The sequence below is a fragment of the Eurosta solidaginis genome, chromosome 2, assembly GCF_040869045.1.
Source record: "Eurosta solidaginis isolate ZX-2024a chromosome 2, ASM4086904v1, whole genome shotgun sequence".
Taxonomy (NCBI): domain Eukaryota; kingdom Metazoa; phylum Arthropoda; class Insecta; order Diptera; family Tephritidae; genus Eurosta; species Eurosta solidaginis.
Window position 1 is genome coordinate 105689368 of NC_090320.1, and position 18621 is coordinate 105707988.

Genomic DNA, 18621 nt, shown 5'->3' on the forward strand with positions numbered 1-18621 from the left:
CGATGTATCGAGCTGAAAAAAAAACAGAAATTAGTTTTATATTTATAAAAGTAGAAAATGAAATTTCAAACTTACCAAAACTTTACAAAAATGGTATAAAATCCCTGTAAATTGGTAACGAAATGAACAATGATTTACGACGCTTTAATGAACGATGTATCGAGCTGGAAAAAAAACAGAAATTAGTTTTATATTTATAAAAATGTGGTAAAAGTCTAGTTGAGGGGTCGACAGCTAATACGCTACCAAAAACATCGAGAGAGGTGTCAAACGACGCGTCTTGACATTAGTATTAATAATCCGAAGGAGGAAAATAAAAATTTTAACTCGTTCAAAAGATATTAACGAAAAACCGAAAAAAGACCCGCGGGTACCTCCGGATAATAGTCTAGTTGAGGGGTCGACTGCTAATACGCGTCCAAAAATATCGAGGGAGGTGTCAAACGACGCGTCTTGACATCAGTATTAATAACCCGAAGGCGGAAAATAAAAATTGCAACTCGTTCAAAAGATATTAACGAAAAACCGAAAAAATACCCGCGGGTACCTCCGGGTAATAGTCTAGTTGAGGGGTCGACTGCTAATACGCTACCAAAAATATCGAGTGAGGTGTCAAAAGACGCGTCTTGACATCAATATTAATAATCCGAAGGCGGAAAATAAAAATTTTAACTCGTTCAAAAGATATTAACGAAAAACCGAAAAAAGACCCGCGGGTACCTCCGGGTAATAGTCTAGTTGAGGGGTCGACTGCTAATACGCTACCAAAAATTTCGAGTGAGGTGTCAAAAGACGCGTATTAATCTCAAGAACAATATCCCGAAGGCGGAAAAGAAAAATTTTATCTCTGTCCGGAGATATTTGCAGTTGAAGTTGGCGATTTCCACGTGGTTGTTGTTGTGGTTGTACCCACAAAAAAAATTGTGCATCACCGTGGCGGTAGCCACGGTTATACCACACACCCGGACTTGGTTTGGCGTAGCCCAGGGTTATTTTTTATAAGCGCGGCCATAGGCCGCCAACGCAGAAAGTTGTTCTGCGCAAAAATAAAATGGATGCCACCCCCGGTTTCGGAGGTACCGGTCTCCGGTTTTTCGTTAATATCTTTTGAACGAGTTAAAATTTGGTAGTAGTCTAGTTGGGGCGTCGACTGCTAATACGCTACCAAATATATCGAGAGAGGTGTCAAACGACGCGTCTTGAAATCAGTATTAATAATCCGAAGGCGGAGAATAAAAATTTTAACTCGTTCAAAAGATATTAACGAAAAACCGAAAAAAGACCCGCGGGTACCTCCGAAACCGGGGGTCGGATCCATAGTATTTTTGCGCAGAACACCTTTCTGCGTTGGGGGCCTTCGGCCGCGGTTATAACAAATAACCCTGGGCTACGCCATGCCAAGTCCGGGTGTGTGGTTTAACCGTGGCTACCGCCACGGTGATGCACAATTTTTTTGGTGGGTACGAACACAGCAACAACCACATGAAAATCACCAACTTCAACTGCAAATATCTCCGGACATAGGTAAAATTTTTCTTTTCCGCCATCGGATTATTGTTCTCGAGATTAATACGCGTCTTTTGACACCTCTCTCTATATTTTTGGTAGCGTATTAGCAGTCGACCCCTCAACTAGACAATTACCAAAAATATTCTTAGAACTTACCGGTGATTTAATTCAAATTAATAGTACAAAGCTGTTAAAAGGCAACTTGACACTCCAATTTGAATACAAGCTGTCAACGAATGATGACCAAAGCATAGACGAAAAAACTCACCACTAACTAGTTTTTTTACGTAAAAATTGGTTAGCAAAATGGTGAGCAAGGTGGTTAACGTTAACCACGAAGAAGTCATTTCTTAAGCTGGAGACATTGGTGCTTTATCGGTAACCGTATCGGTAACCTTTTAACAGCTGATTCGACCAACCTTATGAGAATCAATGCAATCGATTATTGGTGCCGCTAAAGTCGTAACCGTATCGTAGCCAACCAATTGGGTTTTGGTTTACCGTCGTAACGATAAACAGCTGATTACGTTAGGGATACGGATACAGCGATACGACATACGGCACCAATGACTCCGGCTTTAAGGTAAGCCCATTACGCTGCACGACATGTAGCAGTAGCGGCGCTTTACAGTACGACATATTTTAGTAATTCACATTAAAGGCTTGATTTCCTAGGAAAGCGGTACCGCTTTCTTGTAAAGTCAGGTTAACGTTATTATTCTTTGTCAAATTATATCCGTCATTATTTTTGACTGTCCAATATTGTTTATGTTTATAAAATTCAACATATCTTAATGCACTTCACCGTGTTATATTTATGGAAAACTCGCGCCGGTGATCGCGGAAACCACTTCAAGAATTTTTATGAAATCTGGTCAAGTCCGTTTTACTTGGTCCAAAATAGGCTACTCTATAATTTGTATCTCAAACCCAGAATCAACTAGAGGCCGACCTATACCAAATAATCAATTTATTTGCACAGTCTATTCTTGGATTGGGTATTCCTATACATAGCTGATTTGACATTGTAGAGCCACTCATGCTTTCGCACAAAATCAATAAGTGCCTCGTCCTCTTCGTTTCTCCTTGTTTCCGTTTCCATTTTCTAATCTGTTAATTAAAGATTAATAAGTATTCACGTACTTAAATATATTCCCTGCATTCCAATGAAGAGTATCTCGATAAAAATTTAATATGCAAATGCAATAATAATCACATTGTTGTTGCATTTGTATGTTAAATTTCTATCGGGATCTGTATCACTGTTCATTAGAACGCGAGGATTACTTTAGGAAACCTTACCTTTTATGGCAATAGTTCCAAAGTCCAGTAAATAAAAAAAAAAAAATTAATGTTTATTTTTCCAAAAGAAATTTTTATTTTTGAAAAGCAAAATGACTTGAGTTATCAATCACATTCAAAAATCATTAAACGGAACTTATCTGACAGTTGTCAAATCAACTTAAGCCTGCCAAGTATCATTGTAGATTAGACAAGTGTGATAACTTCTGCATAGACGTCAAAATTACAAATAGAACCGATCAACTGATTTTTAATTTACTATCATGGTCTCATTCTGCATCTCTTTCTATCACCCGCTGAATTTATGCGCCGCCATATTGAACTTGCTGTTAAAATCACTAAAAGGTAGCCATCTTGATCACCCTGTCAGGGAGTTTACGGATAGGATATCATACTTCTTTTATCCACAATGCCAAGCATGACAGTTCTCAAATCAACTAAGTCTGCCAAGTATGCTACGAGTACCCATATATATTTGGTAATAAAATACCAAGTGAAGTATTTCTATCCTTATGTGACAGTTGAGTAAGAGGCGCTGAGCTCTAGGTAATGATGAAATACCATCATAGGTATAAAACCCATTTTTCAGAATAAATAAAACAAACGTGTAATTTATGTAACTTATATAATTTAACGTGGTTTTATAGTGGTTGACAATAATTTATTGAAATTGAATTTTTTTCTTGAGAATGTTAAAAATAGATGTTTTCAGCATTACTTTTCGATCTTGCGTTGCCTTTTCAATATTTTTCGTGATCCTTTAGCAGTTTTACACGTAAAATAACAAAAACCGGAATGACGATGGCGAGTGTAGACATGAGGTAAAATTCCGTGGTATATTTGTGGAACTTGTTTTTAAAGCGCATAGTGTAAGCGGGGTGTAATAAATGGAACTAATAGTAGAATCCAGTGGCAAAGTTGGCAGTTTTTCATCGCAAATATTTTGGTGGAACATAAGTTTATTGTGCTATAAAACAAAGAAAATAATAAAAATAAAACTATTTTGGTTGAATTTTTTGATAAAAAAAAAGAGAAAACATGTTAATAAAATGATTAAAAGTGGTGAAGTGAGTGATCAGTGCGCAGTGAGTGTTTAAGTGGGGTTTAAAGATAGGGCATTTTTGGGGGGGGTTTTTCGCAAATATCTCGAGAAGTATCAGAGATAGAGGTTTTCCGCCACCGGATTCGAGATCCTGGGGCCGAAACGCGTCTCTGGGTACCACTCTCGAATTTTTACGTCGCGTATTAGCAGTCGACCCCTCAACTAGACTATTACCCTGAAATCAAACTCAAGTGAATTCATATATTAATCTGTTAACTTATGCGCAATAATTGTATAGACGAAAAAATACTGATGATTTCAGTTTGAGTATGTTTTCATCGCCAAATGGCCATTATGATTAGGGATGCAAATTTCGAGAAGCAACATCGATACATCGATGTTTCGATGTATCGACATAATAAACATCGATGATAAGAAACATCGGAGGACAAACATCGATACATCGATGTTCTCCGGTGTTTTTTCAGAAGAATTAAATTTTGGAAAAACTACGGGGCTCTAGTTGGTGGGGTAATATTTATAGTCGACTGGTTTGTGACATTAGCTCACACACCACGAAATCGAGGAATTTTTAAGAAAATTCGACCAGAAATTTATTCTAAGGGCCCCTTAACAATCTGCACAGGATTTATTATATATACATGCAGCTAATATAATAACTATTACGCTGTTATCAAAGGCGATGTAAAAATTTAAGTATTAGCCGTGTTTTTTAACACGCGTATATCCGTTTACGCTTAAATTTTATATTGACTGCTAAGCGACAAACTATAAATACACCTCTGAAATTGCTGCGCATAAATTTTGTCCTACTAAATTTCAATACGCATTATACTCAGATATAACTGAAATATGTGTCTTTGCTTCACGCTCTACACTAATTCTATGTATTCTATGTGTGTCCACAATTCATCGCAACTGATTCAACTATATGTTATACCCTATGGCCATCAGAGCGTTGCGTCTCCGCTTTTCGGTACACCCTGTTGCTGTAGCTAGTTGTTTAACCACAGCCGCTAGATGGGTCTCCTAAGCATTATCTAAGCGAAGATAGGCGTTTTTTTACACGCGCAAACGAAACGTATACGCGCGTGTTAAAAAACACGGATATTATCCACATAAAAACATTATTCCATAAACCCGGGATACTACTTCACGATCTACAAATTTACCTCACACCTTTGCACTGGCAATACTGTACTTTCCTTTAAGATGTTCACCAATTTATTTAGTATAAAATATTCACTAGAAGTCACATCATAATTTAAAACAATTATTATTAATAACTTACCCTTTTTACATCAGTTTGCAGCAACTTAACAAAAGAAAAATAGGCGTCAATAAATGCAACTACAGAGATGTGGATGTTCGAAAAATCGTCAAAGTTGACATCGATGTATCGGCAATTTTTCGATATTGAGTAATTTTGAAACATCGATGTTAAACATCGGATTTTCATCCGATACTATCGATGTTTTAAAAACATCGATGTATCGTTTGCATCCCTAATTATGATTTGATCTCCTAACACAACATGTCAGCTCCGCGTCATACCAAAGAGTATATATTTGTCAAGAGGCGTCACTCGATACTTTTGTTGTTGCCAAAGCAAATTACTCGATGTTTTCTCAAGGTAGTCGTTGGTTTTTTTTATCAGATGTATTTATAAAAACGCTTTCTATACATTTTGGTGGGGTATTTGTGTTTATTTTACTGATTGTATTAAATTAATTAATTAATTCTCTTTCCAAAAATCGTAATTATGCAAAGTCACTTTACCGCATAACTATATAGGATTCAATTAAAAAAAACTAAACAAAACTTCCTTGAGAATCACATTCGACATGATAGGGTTGCTTTGGCAACAACAAAGTATCGAGTGACGCCTCTTAACAAATATATACTCTTTGGTCATACCACCAAATCAAAGACGTTATGATATCTATTTGGGCTGCAATTTTATACGTGCACGGCTATAACCGATTGTTATGCTGGAGCAAGTCAGTTGGCGATATCAGTACCACTATTTCTTTTGCTGGTTTGCTTGTTGCCAAAGCCATCAGCTTAATATACACCTGGAGAGGTTTTAAGTTAAGTTAAAAAAATATTCCGGTATTTGTTTCCTTTGACTGACGACTACCAAAAAAATAGTTAAAAATACGAAAGTGGTAGCCAGAGACGTGTTTCGGGCCCAGGATCTCGAATCCGTTGTTGGAGAGGTATTGGAGATGTCGGTTTTCTGACAACGGATTGGAGATCCTGGGACCGAAACGTATCTCTGGGTAACACTTTCGGCTTTTAGCTATTTTTTTGGCAATTGTTACTCAAGGGAAATAAATACCAAATATTCCAAACAAATGCTAGTTTAGGCATAAAGTAAATACCTACGTACAAATTGTAAACTTTCCAATTTTTTAACTTAGTAAGTGTAATAGGGAAAAAATGTTATTTGATTCAATGTATGATGTAATTCGATTAATATAAATATCTTGTTTTTCGTATATTTATTAAAGCCTTCCTGAGGAAGACGCGAATATGCGTCGAAACGCGTAGAAGATAAAATAAACGATGGTTTTATTTCAAAAAAATCGGCCGAAAAGCTCCACAATTTAATAATTAAACTTTACGACCTGGCCCAATATAAAATAATTAAAATTTTTTAAGATTTTATGATGCCCCGAAACAGCGGGCTGGTGCGATTAAATTGGAGATTTGAATACTCCAAAGGACAAAAATGACGGTCATAGCTATCTTTGAATCTCACTTTTATAATGGAGCTATATGAAAAAATAAAACTTTTGTTAGTCAAGGGAAACAAATACCAAATATTCCAAACAAATGCTAGTTTAGTTTAAAGTAAATACATACGTACAAATTGTAAACTGTGCCAATTTTTTAAATCAATATTTTCAAAATATTTTAAAACTCGATATACACCTATTTTAATCGTTGTCATTATACATGTAATTCCAATAGTTTTTTAGCGTACTAAAATATGCACTTTGATATATATGTGTCTTATACATATTGACATTCCGTCTAACATTCTAGAATTTGAAAAGAAACTCTATTTAGAGCTTAACACCGGCTTATAATAATTGAATTTCAATTATTATATTTTCTAAGAGAAACTGAAAAGAAAGAAACATTTACTGGCATATTGCGATGGACCATTTCGAAAACCGCAAACGTAACCATCATCAGGCAATTTTTTAATGTTATCAAAGGTTTCACCGGGATTCGAACCGTGAATCACATGGTGAAACTGCATTAGCCTTTAACCACTAGGCCATCCTGCTGTTATTTGTTTTCATGCTTAATTCAGTTTTTCTCATTTCCATTAATAAATCTGGTAATTGCGTAGATGCCAATAATCAATTAGGTTTTAAGCTCAATATAGACCATAACATAATGAGCCATGACTGCCCAGTTTATCAAAGGAAGCTTAAACTGGAAAAACAACGAGTTGGTTTTTAGCAACCAAGACGTACAAGCCCAGTAATAAATGTTTTTGATTTGAAATGTGTCTACTTGAATATTTGTAGTTTGTTAGCAAATAAAGCAACGCTCGAAAAAATGATAGAAGAAGTGGATCCGGACATTGTTTTATGCTCAGAAACACGTATAACTTCAGATATTCTTGATTCTGAAATTAATATTGTTGCACCGTATATATTAATTCGCTGCGACTCTCATAGTAGACATACGGGAGGGGTCGTTTTATTACTGAAAAAGGAAATCAAGTACAAAATCAGGTTTAATCGATCAATTGATAGAAATGTATGGTGTGCTATAGTAAAATTAAAGCAAGTGGACATTAAGTGGCAAATAGGTATGTTGTACCATTCGCCAAGCTCTAGTGACAGTGAATTTTTAAATCACGTAGAAAGTATTTTATCAGAAGTTTTAGAATCAGGTACGAATTCCCTTCTAGTTGGAGATTTCAATATAAACTTAAATATTAACTCTTCGAGTAGCTACAAACTGAATGAAATTTGTACACGTAGCGCAATGAAACAAAAAATAAATTTCAATACAAGAGTCGCGGAAACTTCTCAAACAAAAATAGATTTATTATATGCAAACGCTGATATACTGTATTGTGTAAATCTTGAAGACCACAGAATATCCGATCACGAAACCATTTCATTTGCTATAAAAGTAAGTAATTCAGACCCGTTACGAAGGGCCATTTCATCAACATCCTGGGAGAATTATTCTGCCGATAACTTGACCACTCTACTGAGGAATTGCGATCTCAGTTTAATAAGAAGCATAAATATCAACGACATGGTCAACTATATAAATACTTGTTTACTAGATTGTATGGGCGTACTAATGTTTGAAAAAAACAGTACGGCAAAGTTAAGAAATAAATGGTATGACCAAGAATTGACAGAATTGAATAAACTAAAATACCGGTTGCACTCACAAGCTAGAGCAACGGCTGACTATACCGAATATAACATGGTCGCGAAGTACTACAAAAAACTAATCAAATTTAAAAAGATTAAATACATGGAGAATAATATTGATATCAATAGTTAAGATAGCAAGCTAATGTGGAAGCATCTTAAGCATGCTGTAAACTTATGGGGCCACAAGGAAAGATCTTGACGGTGACCGTAAAAGGTGTGACATATGATACACCTCGCGATATTACTGAAGCATTGAACTCCTTCTTTATAGATAGCATTTTTGATATAAACAGGGAAATTGAAGTTGTTCAACATCAGAACGACTTCCAATTTACAGCTAGATCATGCTTAAAATTCGAAGAAATTACGGTTGAGGATGTTACACGTATAGAAAAAGGTTCAAAAATAAAACTGGGGGGAAAAATTTACTTTCAGAACGCGTAATTAAAGATTCGGTATCATACATGGGTTTCTTCTATGCAACCGCTATAAACAAATCCATGACTACTGGAATAGTGCCAGACATGTGGAAAATTTCGACAATAGTACCAATTAGGAAAGTAAAAGGTTCAATAATGGCAGAAGAACTAAGGCCGATAAATACATTGCCGAACATAGAAAAAATTCTAGAAATTGTAATAAGAAATCAACTGCTTAATTACTTAGAAAATAATAAAATCCTTATAAAGGGACAATCCGGTTTCCGAGAAAGGCACTCTTGCGAGACGGCCTTAAATTACGTCATATCTAGCTGGAAGGAAGAGCTGAGCCTGAAAAAACATATAGTAGCAGTTTTCATTGATCTGAAAAGAGCGTTCGAAACAATTGATAGGAATATAATGCTCGATAAACTACAAAAAATTGGATAGGACGACCAATAAAGAATCACTTAATTTAGATCTAAAAATAATGAATACAAGCATTGAGGATGTCAAAATATTTAAGTACTTAGGGATCCTGATTGACAATAAACTGAGGTTTACGGATCATACTGATTATATTGTTGCCAAAATGGGCAAAAAAATTAGTTTATTAGAATATTGCAAAACCCTTCCAATAAGATAAAATATTTTGTATCTGTATTTCATGTTAGTGATCCTTGAGCGTACATGGCAATCCAAATAGACACAGAGGAACCTTATGCATCAGGTCAAAAACATATATCGCTCGTAATCAAATTGGGAAAGAATTCCGGAAAATATCGTCCCAGACAAACAGTTGGAGTGTTCATGTGAATCACGTATATTCCTACAACAATGATATATTATAGTTGGTTGTGTGTACATAAAAGCTGTACAGGGAGGATTGGAAACGCGTCCTTTCCAACCGTCCGATAAGAGTGGCTCGTTCTGCTGAGCTGCTAGCTTTTGGGTTGACCGGAATCAAATGCATTCCGACAGCATAAATAATAAAACTTATTAAAATATATTTATTTTAGGCTTAAAACGCCGTAATAATAAATAAATAATAATAATAATACACTAACAACACAATTGAGACATTTTGTCTCTATATTGATTTGTGTGCCATGTAGATTTGTTTTTGTAAAGTTCTTCTTCGTTGCGAATGAGAAGCTTTGTAAACTCGGGCTTGATAACATTACAAAATTGCCTGATGATGATTACGTTGGCGGTTTTCGAAATGGTCCATCGCAATATGCCAGTAAATATTTCTTTCTTTTCAGTTTCTCTTATTATAAGCCGGTGTTAAGCTCATGAATTCTTAAATATAAGTATAAACTGAACACACCATTAAACAAACATACATAAATATGTACAACTGAGCCCGAGTTTACAAAGCTTCTCATTCGCAACGAAGAAGAACTTTACAAAAACAAATCTACATGGCACACAAATCAATATAGAGACAAAATGTATCAATTGTGTTGTTAGTGTAGAAATGAGAAAAACTGAATTAAGCATGAAAACAAATACCAGCAGGATGGCCTAGTGGTTAAAGGCTACTGGAGTTTCACCATGTGATTCACGGTTCGAATCCCGGTGAAACCTTTGATAACGTTACAAAATTGCCTGATGATGATTACGTTGGCGGTTTTCGAAATGGTCCATCGCAATATGCCAGTAAATGTTTCTTTTCAGTTTCTCTTAGAAAATATAATAATTGAAATTCAATTATTATAAATTATTATCTTAAATATAAGTATAAACTGAACACACCATTAAACAAACATACATAAATATGTACAACTGAGCCCGAGTTTACAAAGCTTCTCATTCGCAACGAAGAAGAACTTTACAAAAACAAATCTACATGGCACACAAATCAATATAGAGACAAAATGTCTCAATTGTGTTGTATAAGTATAAACTGAACACACCATTAAACAAACATACATAAAAATCATAAGCTTATATTATCATAATATATCGCTCGTTTCATGGAAAACTGATATAATCCAAAATTTTCATTTTTTGAAGTTTTATGATGTCCCGAAAAAGCGGGCTGGTGTGATTATAATTGGAGATTTAAATATTTCAAAGGAGTCATAGCTACATATCTTTGAATCTCATTTTTGTAATGGAGCTATATGAAAAAATAAAACTTGGCTTGCGTTTTTCCAAAAAATTTAAATTTTGGATTACATCAGCTTTCCATGAAACGAGCGATATCACAACAGAATTCTGTGAAAAAGTTTACCGTCCATTAAATTTTTATTTCTGTAGAATAACTTTTGTGCGTTCTGTGACCTAAACATACCAGCCCCCTTGCCGTAGGCAACAAAGAAAAAAAGAGAAATGAAGGAACGCCAAGTCATCGCACGCCCGTAAGGCGATGCGTCGATGTGCAGATGCAGACGCCGTGTGATTGATTGATCTAACGTTGCGCTCTCCTGTGGAAGGGAAAGGAAATTATTAAGTAAAGTTGGTGGTTTTAGTTCCGTGCAATATTTACTGAAAGATATATAAGAGTATGCGCGTTGAAAATTACAAAATATCTATATTGGGTGGGCTCCAGGCACAACGAGGCCGAAAATCGTGGCTTGAGTGAGCAGCCCGCCGACAGTCGAGGAGGGTGGGCTGCTGACCATTATATTGACGTAAACGTCGGCACCCAAAGTAACCAGCACCGGTGATGATCGGTAGAACGTGGGATCGGCCAGCTTCATAAACTGAAATGGGGCAGCTATCAACGGGTCCAAATTCGCCGTTGGGTTAATCCTGGCATAATTCGCCACTTCAGTTGCTGGGGTTGTAACTTTCCCAGCCACCCAATACTTCCCTCTCAATACTACGGTGCACCGCGAATGGTACGCTGTGTTGGTGCGTTCTAGGACGAGATCCTTTGCAAATTGGCATCTATAATTGTGGTGGGAGCGCACGCGTCTAAAGGGCGCGAACCAAATGAAAACGGCTTCCGGCTTCAATGCGGACTATTGCCGTCGGCGCAATGGCGATAAGTGATCGCGTTATGGTTGGTGCCACTAGTGTATCCCGGAGTCAGCCGCTCCTGAAGCTCGTAGGTGCTTGACGTTTCCGAACGAGGGCTTTGTGGTTGTTGCGTACTTTAATCGGGCCACCTTCCCAGCAAATTGACGTGACGACTGGGATGGACGCGGTTCCGCGTCGTCACGCTGTTTACCATTAGGGCGGTGCGATGGGCGAAAAGGACGTGTCTCCGCGCCATCCCCGTTTTGTGGGCGCACCAAAGTGCCGTGCATACTCGAGCGGAACTCAGGTCTCTCGTGGCGTAGCGGTCGTCGAAATCTCTGCGTCTCTATGCCGCCTTGTGGTATCGTCGGATTTATCTCTGCCTCATTGGCAATCCTCTCTACTTCCTCTTCTTCTTCGACCTGCTTTGCCCATGACTTGTATTGCTCAGTAGCATGGATGGAGAGTACTCCATCTGAGCTAGCATCATCGTCATCGTTATGACCGTGCGTTGGCAGCGGCTGGTCGTCGTCGATATGGAGCGCCGAATGATGTTGCTCATTACAGTATCGGCATCGATCCTTGCTGGGGCATATCTCAAGGCGGTGAAATGGCGCCAAGCAATTTGGGCAATATTTATGTATTAATACTTCGCGTAGACGCGCTCCGGTCGACATACCCCGGTATATCGGACACAATCTCACTCCGTGAGGCTTGTTGCAAAAACGGCACGCGATGGTGAACGAATTGGCGCATGTCTCCGTTTTGGAGCGCTTCAAATTGAATCCAGTCATTTATGGAAATGGAAGCGTTTAATTTTATGGTCTTATTAGGGTTGTTGGGTGGCCAATGGTGTTTGGGTGGGGTAAAAACAAATATATCCCATATATTTTCCCTAAAGAAACGGAAAATTTAATTTAAATAAAGGATTAAAGGCCATAAGTAAATCCTTATGTGCGCAAAGAAACTAAGAAACTGAACTCATGCCGTCAATGTGGATGGTGCTTTAGTACATTTAGTACATTCATAATTCGACTTTGTCGGTCGATGTCGCTGAGTCTTGTGCTTTGTGGTATGTTAGTTTTACCACAAGTGGCCTGCTACCACACGGAAGGTTCGCAACTTGGCTGAAAAGGTATAAATACTGCAGTTGCATTTTCACTATTCAAATGAATGACTGATCGATCTATGCAGTGCGCGACCTGTCGCGAGGCATGTTGTGAGCGATATGTCGTACGGCATGTAGTGCGCGACATGTAGTGCGCGAGATGATTGCGCATGAGGCGTAACGTTTGAATTGCAATAATCATTGTGAATTCACAATGATTGCAATGCCTTCACATGCCAACCTAATAAAACCGCACTGCGTTTTTTTAGCGCAAGCAAACAACCGGCGTTTTTTGCCCTAACCCAAATAAGAAAGCGTTGCGACAATGTAAAGCATGTGTGCAAACGTCAAATCTAAATGTCACGCAGAACAAAAATTGGAAATCGAGTTAGGTTTTCGCGCAGCAAATTCAATTTGGGTTGCTCTCATACAAGTTGTATGTGCATGCGACATTTTTGACAGAAAATTACTTGCGTGCGTTTATATTAGGTTGGCTTGTGACTGTCAGAAGTGGGTGTAGAGATTCTGACGTTTTCCACCATTTCTCACTTCCTGAATGAAAAAAAAAATGTTTGATATAAAACACGCGGCGGTGAGTATGGAGGCTAAAAATTGTAATCTCTCTTTTCATTAATTAATTTTTGCTCTTTTATTTGCAGGTATATGGTTATAATATGTCCATGTATGAAAAAAAATGAGCTTGGCTAATTGTGTATTTAACTGTAAAAATGTTGCTATTAAGGACATGTCGCCAGCTAAATGTTCTTGCTTTGATACCCTCCAATATTTGGTTAGCCAAAAATACTTTCAAATCCATCATAAACACCCAACCTATGGCTACCAGAGCCGGTGCAAAGGATCTAAAAGAGCTATAGAAATCAACGGCCTTACATATCCCACAGACGATTGGACAAATTTTACACCAAAAATACTATCTTATCTGGGGGCCAAAAAAAATTTGCAACGCATTCATCCACTTTCTATCATACGGCGAAGAATTGTTAATTATTCCTATAGGAAATCAAGAGGAAATCCCTTGTTATCGGTTTACGATCAGTTTCGTCCTATTGTAACGGTGGCACAAAATTTTGATAATCTACTATTTCCCAGTGATCATGTTAGTCGTGCCAAAGCAGATTGTTATTACATTAATCCCAACCATTTGTTACGCGCACCCACCACAGCTCACCAATCAGATTTGTCTACATGTGATTTAGGTAACCTTCTTGTAGCCAGCGAAGTGTATAGGCGCGACGGAATTGATAGTACACACTCTCCAGTATTTCATAAATTAGACGCAGTACGTGTGGTAACAAAAGACACACTTTTCGGACGTAATTTAGATTTGGAAGTCTTCAAAAAATATTGCCAATTTCATGTGCAAGATCGTTCACAGCCGCAAACGTCATTGAATTGATCGGATGAGACTAAGCAGGCCTGCCATACGCTAAAGCAATCAAATTGATTGAACATGAGATGAAAATTATATTGGTTGGTCTGGCACGTGATTTATTTGGCACGCAATTGGAGTATCGTTGTGTGGACACATACTTTCCTTTCACGCAACCCTCGTGGGAGTTGGAAATACTTTATAAAGGCAAATGGCTTGTAGTGCTCGGGTGTGGTATTATGCGTCACGATATACTACAGCGTTCAGGTGCATATAATCAAATTGGTTATGCTGTTTGTTACAACACAACCGGCAGGTGTCGTTGTAAACAGCGAAATTGTCGTTTAATCCCATAAAATGCATACCTGCATAACAATTCTGCGATTAGGTTTGAGTAGATAGCAAATGCAAAACTTCTCTCTTTTACATCAAAGACATCGCCGAGTACAAATAAACGGGTGCGCTCAAGCACAAATGTAAGTAACCAAATAATGATAAGTTGTTATTGTAAAATACCGAAATAAAATGAAAATGTAAAATAACATTGTAAATGAACTACAAATTGAAACAAAAGCGAAATAAAACTATAATTTACAGATTTTCGCGGACATCAGCGCAAAATATTGCTTTATTTGATTACGGCACCAGGATTTACAATAATCGAAAATATTTGTGATTTCACACTCAGCGGTAATATTTTCCTGAAATAATTAACAAGGTTGGAAACGTAAATCGTGATGGCTCCTCCACAACCGACAGTGACAGCAGGCAAAGAATTCGTGACAGAAATTGACACTCCGCCGGCGACTACCACATGTGCGGTATTCACCCCTAATTTGAGGTTAGGACTGCAATCGCCGGAGCGGCAATCAACATGTCTTACACATTTTGTGACACCAACTTCTGAATGTGCTACATCGGCCGATGGGTACGCACCGATAGAAGGGTATATGGTACAAAATGCGAATAGGTTTGCGCTTCAAGACGTTACAGAGTCGCCGTGTGCCACTTTTGGCGATAGCTACGCACCGCCTATTACAAACATGGGCAACATAACCTCGACATTTCACACTGGAATACATCGCGACGTCGCAAGCTACGGGTTGTACTCATACTCGACTTCCAGTGCTACTGCGAATGATCATAATCGTAATAGTTATAACATAACAACTTGGGCAGCACATCCAGTAAACACCAGTTGCACCGCTACGAGAATGCATGCGCAGTTTTACTATCATTCAACCTCAAATTGCATAACTTAGAGTGACAACGTTTTGCCGTCATTAGTATTTCGACAGGAAGAACCACCTCAGCGTTTACATACCCAACTTCACTCGACGTCTCTGCATGCCCAGCCCCCTCAGGTAAATACGTATGGTAATTTCGCAAATTCCGCACAGGGTTGGGCGGGTATTTACAAATGAATTCAGTCCCGACTGGTGCGCCGGAGGCCCCAACAAACTAATATAATTCTGGGATACCAAATTGCTACGATGGCCGTCGACATTGGCCGCAAATATCTAACGGCTATACTCCCACCGTGCCACCTATGCCATCTCAAATGAGGCTAACCTCTACACAAGTAGCTTCACGTCAGGTCATAAATAAAGATCTTCCGACATTCACCGGCAAGCCAGAGGAGTGGCCACCATTCATTGTAAGCTTCGAGCAGTCTACACAGCAATGCGGCTTTGCGGATGCTGCGAATCTCATTCGGCTACAGCGTTGTCTAAAAGGTGTAGCGCTAGAAGCAGTAAGGGGAAAATTAATGACACCAGCAACTATATGGTAGGCCCTTGATAATCTACGTATGCTGTATGGACGCCCAGACATTATTTGTCACTCGTTACAACGCAAGCTGAGGCAAGAACCTCTTGTTAAATATGAAAAATTAGATACTCTACTGCTCCACTATGAGAGCCATAGGCCTTTCCTCGTATCTAAATGACCCGATGCTACTCTCTGACCTAATTTCCAAATTGCCAAGTGACTTAAGGTTAGAGTGGGGTCGTCATAGGGTATCTTTGCCTCAGGTAGATATCGGGGAATTCAACTCTTGGCTTTTTAAATTGGCTATGGCTAGATTCTAGAGTGGCGTCACAGTTGGCTGACCAGTTTTGGAGACGTTGGATTAGGGAATATCTGCCTCAAATAACCAGGCGTACAAACTGGTATGAACCTTCCCCATCTCCTGTAAACCTTGGTGATATAGTTATCATCGTAGATGAAAACAGCAAGCGCAACACTTGGAACAAGGGAACCGTGGTCGACGTTCTACGAGCAAAGGATGGTCAAGCCCGTAGTGCTGTAGTCAAAACAGTAAACGGCCTGATCACTCGGCCTGTTGTTAAATTGGCGAAACTAGATCTGTCTGAGTAAACTTGACGACAGTCATCAAGTTTACGAGGGGGGGGAATGTTACAACGCAACCGGCAGGTGTCGTTGTAAACAGCGAAATTGTCGTTTAATCCCATAAAATGCATACCTGCATAACAATTCTGCTATTAGGTTTGAGTAGATAGCAAATGCAAAACTTCGCTCTTTGTCGTTTAATCCCATAAAATGCATACCTGCATAACAATTCTGCGATTAGGTTTGAGTAGATAGCAAATGCAAAACTTCGCTCTTTTACATCAAAGACATCGCCGGGTACAAATCAACGGGTGCGCTCAAGCACAAATGTAAGTAACCAAATAATGATAAGTTATTATTGTAAAACACCGAAATAAAATGAAAATGTAAAATAACATTGTAAATGAACTACAAATTGAAACAAAAGCGAAATAAAACTATAATTTACAGATTTTCGCGGACATCAGCGCAAAATATTGCTTTTATTTGATTACGGCAGCAGGATTTACAATAATGGTTTGGGATTGGCGCGTTTGGCAATGGTTTTGTTCGATATATCTGACATACGATTGTTCTGGTGTAATGCTAGTGGTCTTTTAAATCAATTCAGTGAAGAAATCTGAACAAGCTGCCCAAGTACAAACTTGTCCCAGTTTATCCGCAGTGTACGAATGGTGTTTCATTTTGGTTACCAACGGGTGTAGAAGTCGATGCTGGTTTTGCTTGTAATGATTTCTATGACCTTGTACGTTCAGTGGACCTGGCTGGTGATGTGGGGGAACAGATTAGTCTAGTGGACCGCTTCAAGCATCCCAAAAACCGGTAAGTCAAGTGTCTGCTTCTACAGGCATATGGAGCAGCTGTACTTGTTAAAAGTTTACAAATGGTACATCAAAATTCAGCGTATACATGTCCAACACCAATACAAGAGGCTGCTGCACATGGCTTTGTATTGGAATTGACATGCTTAGATGCACCGGAATGCTGTTTACCAGTCTGCCTAAGGAGTTGAAAGTAAAACGTGATTTTATTAATTAATTTCTTCATTTCTTATCAGAATAAGGGGGATGCTCATCTCTAGCGATCCTGACACCGATAGGGAGACCTTTTGTTTGGCAGTGGATTATTTGGGTCGTTATCTTCGCGTAGAATATTCAGAAGACACATCTACAACTTATTGGCATAACGCGTCCTTTTGTCGCCGCAAGGTAGAAGAGATTTATCCACCAGAATTGGCGAATTCGCTTATGTTGCAGATGGCGCATGCCAAAAATCAAGTATATTACAGCATGAAGTTGCTTTTCCTTTTGTCGTAGGATGTCCATTTCATTGTTTTTATGGTAGTAACCATAATTATTAATCCAAAATGAGTTTGTTGCTGTATATCCGTAAGCTTTTCCATTACTTGTTATATGTAGGTTTCCATTTTGGAAAATATCCAAAATATTTCGGCGGTCAAAAATTTAAATTTTTTAACAAACAACAACAAAATCTATTAAAAAAATAATCAACAAGAAAAATAATTATCAGTGTTCGTTATAATTAAAGCCAAAACAAGCTGTTCTCAACCAGTCATTAATAATTTTTTGAAGTATTCAGCTGAAGATTGAAACTATAAAGTCATCAGTACGATACTATGCCCTGTCTGCATCAGATAGGCAATCACTTTATGAAGCATATACGTTTTTTTAACATCATGATTCATTTACATAAAAATAACTACGCGTAATATTCAAGTACATAATCTTAATGTAATTGTGATTTATTAATAAAATACAAGAAATGAAGTTTTGCTACTACAAAACTTGAATGGAGTATAAATCCGGTGACACCCATGGGTAGGTTAGGTGTTTATGCAGTTGAATGTAAACAATAGAAATCCTGCGTTATTTATACAAAATTTATCTAAAGCAAAAACGTCAGTAATAACCAATAATGAAGGAAATGGACACCAGGTGTGTTTGCTAGACGGAAGTCGCAGCTGAGATTAAGCGTTTTCGCTTATTCAGGGTCAGATGAAGGCTAGAGACGGTGAGATAATTTTTTAGTGTATAAAAACATCGCTTAGTGTTTGTTAGGCGTGTGAGAAG

General features: G+C 38.0%; 1 pseudogene; it reads left to right on the forward strand.

Moving 5' to 3' along the window:
• The first annotated feature begins 13483 nt into the window (after positions 1 to 13483).
• On the forward strand, positions 13484 to 17847 carry LOC137241585 (probable phenylalanine--tRNA ligase, mitochondrial; annotated as a pseudogene).
• The last annotated feature ends 774 nt before the right edge of the window (positions 17848 to 18621 follow it).